Genomic DNA, 5,466 nt, shown 5'->3' with positions numbered 1-5,466 from the left:
GGAAGATAGAGTGAGAGAGAGAGAGAGAGAGAGAGAGAGCGAGAGCGAGAGCGAGAGCGAGAGCGAGAGAGAGAGAGAGAGAGCGAGAGAGAGCGAGAGCGAGAGAGAGAGAGAGAGAGAGAGAGAGAGAGAGAGAGAGAGAGAGAGCGAGAGCGAGAGAGAGAGAGAGAGAGAGAGAGAGAGAGAGAGGGAGACAGAGAGGGAGAGAGAGACAGAGCGAGAGAGAGGGAGAGAGAAAACAAGAACTAAGCATGTTTAAGTGGTCTTATAATGGTGAATTGAATTAAATAACCTACAAAAAAACCTGAATTTTTCTGTATACATTGATGGAGGTAAATAAATATGTTTTTTTGCATCAATTCAATGTCTCCATCCTCCCTATCAATCCCTGACTATACACATCCTAGTACAGTCTGTCTCTACACATCCTAGTACAGTCTGTCTACACATCCTAGTACAGTCTGTCTCTACACATTCTAATAGTCTGTCTACACATCCTAGTACAGTCTGTCTACACATCCTAGTACAGTCTGTCTACACATCCTAGTACAGTCTGTCTACACATCCTAGTACAGTCTGTCTCTACACATTCTAATAGTCTTTCTACACATCCTAGTACAGTCTGTCTACACATCCTAGTACAATCTGTCTACACATCCTAGTACAGTCTGTCTACACATCCTAGTACAGTCTGTCTCTACACATTCTAGTACATTCTGACTCTACACATTCTAGTACAGTCTGACTCTACACATTCTAGTACAGTCTGTCTCTACACATTCTAGTACAGTCTGTCTCTACTCATTCTAGTACAGTCTGGTACAGCTAGTACAGTCTGTCTCTACACATTCTAGTACAGTCTGTCTCTACACATTCTAGTACAGTCTGTCTACATATTCTAGTACAGTTTGTCTACACATTCTAGTACAGTCTGACTCTACACATCCTAGTACAGTCTGTCTACACATTATAGTACAGTCTGTCTACACATTCTAGTACAGTCTGACTCTACACATCCTAGTACAGTCTGACTCTACACATCCTAGTACAGTCTGACTCTACACATTCTAGTACAGTCTGACTACACATTCTACTACAGTCTGTCTCTACACATCCTAGTACAGTCTGTCTACACATTCTAGTACAGTCTGGTACAGCTAGTACAGTCTGTCTCTACACAATCTAGTACAGTCTGTCTACACATTCTAGTACAGTCTGTCTCTACACATTCTAGTACAGTCTGACTACACAATCTACTACAGTCTGACTCTACACATTCTAGTACAGTCTGTCTCTACACATTCTAGTACTGTCTGTCTACACATTCTAGTACAGTCTGACTACACAATCTACTACAGTCTGACTCTACACATTCTACTACAGTCTGACTACACAATCTACTACAGTCTGACTCTACACATTCTAGTACAGTCTGTCTCTACACATTCTAGTACAGTCTGACTTTACACATTCTAGTACAGTCTGACTACACAATCTACTACAGTCTGACTCTACACAATCTAGTACAGTCTGTCTACACATTCTAGTACAGTCTGTCTCTACACATTCTAGTACAGTCTGTCTCTACACATTCTAGTACTGTCTGTCTACACATTCTACTACAGTCTGACTACACAATCTACTACAGTCTGTCTCTACACATTCTAGTACTGTCTGTCTACACATTCTACTACAGTCTGACTACACATTCTACTACAGTCTGACTCTACACATTCTAGTACAGTCTGACTCGACACATTCTACTACAGTCTACACATTCTAGTACAGTCTGACTCGACACATTCTAGTACAGTCTGACTCGCCACATTCTAGTACAGTCTGACTCTACAAATTCTACCACACTCTGACTCTACACATTCTAGTACAGTCTGTCTCTACACATTCTAGTACAGTCTGACTTTACACATTCTAGTACAGTCTGACTACACAATCTACTACAGTCTGACTCTACACAATCTAGTACAGTCTGTCTACACATTCTAGTACAGTCTGTCTCTACACATTCTAGTACAGTCTGCCTCTACACATTCTAGTACTGTCTGTCTACACATTCTACTACAGTCTGACTACACAATCTACTACAGTCTGTCTCTACACATTCTAGTACTGTCTGTCTACACATTCTACTACAGTCTGACTACACATTCTACTACAGTCTGACTCTACACATTCTAGTACAGTCTGACTCGACACATTCTACTACAGTCTACACATTCTAGTACAGTCTGACTCGACACATTCTAGTACAGTCTGACTCGCCACATTCTAGTACAGTCTGACTCTACAAATTCTACCACACTCTGACTCTACATATTCTAGTACAGTCTGTCTCTACACATTCTAGTACAGTCTAACTCTACACATTCTAGTACAGTCTGTCTCTACACATCCTAGTACAGTCTGTCTACACATTCTAGTACAGTCTGGTACAGCTAGTACAGTCTGTCTCTACACATTCTAGTACAGTCTGTCTCTACACATTCTAGTACAGTCTGACTCTACACATTCTAGTACAGTCTGGTACAACTAGTACAGTCTGTCTCTACACATTCTAGTACAGTCTGTCTCTACACATTCTAGTACAGTCTGTCTCTACACATTCTAGTACAGTCTGGTACAACTAGTACAGTCTGACTCTACACATTCTAGTACAGTCTGTCTCTACACATTCTAGTACAGTCTGACTTTACACATTCTAGTACAGTCTGACTACACAATCTACTACAGTCTGACTCTACACAATCTAGTACAGTCTGTCTACACATTCTAGTACAGTCTGTCTCTACACATTCTAGTACAGTCTGTCTCTACACATTCTAGTACTGTCTGTCTACACATTCTACTACAGTCTGACTACACAATCTACTACAGACTGTCTCTACACATTCTAGTACTGTCTGTCTACACATTCTACTACAGTCTGACAACACATTCTACTACAGTCTGACTCTACACATTCTAGTACAGTCTGACTCGACACATTCTACTACAGTCTACACATTCTAGTACAGTCTGACTCGACACATTCTAGTACAGTCTGACTCGCCACATTCTAGTACAGTCTGACTCTACAAATTCTACCACACTCTGACTCTACACATTCTAGTACAGTCTGTCTCTACACATTCTAGTACAGTCTGACTTTACACATTCTAGTACAGTCTGACTACACAATCTACTACAGTCTGACTCTACACAATCTAGTACAGTCTGTCTACACATTCTACTACAGTCTGTCTCTACACATTCTAGTACAGTCTGTCTCTACACATTCTAGTACTGTCTGTCTACACATTCTACTACAGTCTGACTACACAATCTACTACAGTCTGTCTCTACACATTCTAGTACTGTATGTCTACACATTCTACTACAGTCTGACTACACATTCTACTACAGTCTGACTCTACACATTCTAGTACAGTCTGACTCGACACATTCTACTACAGTCTACACATTCTAGTACAGTCTGACTCGACACATTCTAGTACAGTCTGACTTGCCACATTCTAGTACAGTCTGACTCTACAAATTCTACCACACTCTGACTCTACATATTCTAGTACAGTCTGTCTCTACACATTCTAGTACAGTCTAACTCTACACATTCTAGTACAGTCTGTCTCTACACATCCTAGTACAGTCTGTCTACACATTCTAGTACAGTCTGGTACAGCTAGTACAGTCTGTCTCTACACATTCTAGTACAGTCTGTCTCTACACATTCTAGTACAGTCTGACTCTACACATTCTAGTACAGTCTGGTACAACTAGTACAGTCTGTCTCTACACATTCTAGTACAGTCTGTCTCTACACATTCTAGTACAGTCTGTCTCTACACATTCTAGTACAGTCTGGTACAACTAGTACAGTCTGACTCTACACATTCTAGTACAGTCTGACTCTACACATTCTAGTACAGTCTGTCTCTACACATTCTAGTACAGTCTGACTCTACACATTCTAGTACAGTCTGGTACAGCTAGTACAGTCTGTCTCTACACATTCTAGTACAGTCTGACTCTACACATTCTAGTACAGTCTGTCTACACATTCTAGTACAGTCTGTCTCTACACATTCTAGTACAGTCTGGTACAAATAGTACAGTCTGTCTCTACACATTCTAGTACAGTCTGACTCTACACATTCTAGTACAGTCTGTCTCTACACATTCTAGTACTGTATGTCTCTGCACATTCTAGTACAGTCTGACTCTACACATTCTAGTACAGTCTGTCTACACATTCTTGTACAGTCTGACTCTACACATTCTAGTACAGTCTGGTACAGCTAGTACAGTTTGTCTCTACACATTTTAGTACAGTCTGACTCTACACATTCGAGTACAGTCTGTCTCTACACATTCTAGTACTGTCTGTCTCTACACATTCTAGTACAGTCTGACTCTACACATTCTAGTACAGTCTGTCTACACATTCTAGTACAGTCTGACTCTACACATTCTAGTACAGTCTGTCTACACATTCTAGTACAGTCTGACTCTACACATTCTAGTACAGTCTGGTACAGCTAGTACAGTCTGTCTCCACACATTTTAGTACAGTCTGACTCTACACATTCTAGTACAGTCTGACTCTACACATTCTAGTACAGTCTGACTCTACACATTCTAGTACAGTCTGACTCTACACATTCTAGTACAGTCTGACTCTACACATTCTAGTACAGTCTGACTCTACACATTCTAGTACAGTCTGACTCTACACATTCTAGTAGTCTGACTCTACACATTCTAGTACAGTCTGACTTTACACATTGTAGTACAGTCTGTCTCTACACATCCTAGTACAGTCTGTCTACACATTCTAGTACAGTCTGGTACAGCTAGTACAGTCTGTCTCTACACATTCTAGTACAGTCTGTCTCTACACATTCTAGTACAGTCTGACTCTACTCATTCTAGTACAGTCTGGTACAACTAGTACAGTCTGTCTCTACACATTCTAGTACAGTCTGTCTCTACACATTCTAGTACAGTCTGTCTCTACACATTCTAGTACAGTCTGGTACAACTAGTACAGTCTGACTCTACACATTCTAGTACAGTCTGACTCTACACATTCTAGTACAGTCTGTCTCTACACATTCTAGTACAGTCTGACTCTACACATTCTAGTACAGTCTGGTACAGCTAGTACAGTCTGTCTCTACACATTCTAATACAGTCTGACTCTACACATTCTAGTACAGTCTGTCTACACATTCTAGTACAGTCTGACTCTACACATTCTAGTACAGTCTGACTCTACACATTCTAGTACAGTCTGTCTCTACACATTCTAGTACAGTCTGTCTCTACACATTCTAGTACAGTCTGGTACAAATAGTACAGTCTGTCTCTACACATTCTAGTACAGTCTGACTCTACACATTCTAGTACAGTCTGTCTCTACACATTCTAGTACTGTATGTCTCTGCACAT

General features: G+C 40.6%; 1 protein-coding gene across 2 annotated transcripts in view; it reads left to right on the top strand.

The window, feature by feature from the left end:
- Nucleotides 1–359, top strand: part of si:ch211-76l23.4 (uncharacterized) — a 13,027-nt gene extending 12,668 nt beyond the window's left edge. For both annotated transcript variants that reach the window (XM_064987243.1, XM_064987244.1), the window contains exon 4: nucleotides 1–359. This exon is cut by the window's left edge and continues 1,298 nt beyond it. The gene's annotated coding sequence lies outside the window, so the exon portion shown is untranslated.
- The last annotated feature ends 5,107 nt before the right edge of the window (nucleotides 360–5,466 follow it).

Source organism: Oncorhynchus masou, chromosome 14 (genome assembly GCF_036934945.1).
Source record: "Oncorhynchus masou masou isolate Uvic2021 chromosome 14, UVic_Omas_1.1, whole genome shotgun sequence".
NCBI classification, from domain to species: Eukaryota; Metazoa; Chordata; class Actinopteri; order Salmoniformes; family Salmonidae; genus Oncorhynchus; species Oncorhynchus masou.
Note: the sequence above shows the minus strand (reverse complement) of the source record. Positions and strands in the feature narration are given on the sequence as shown.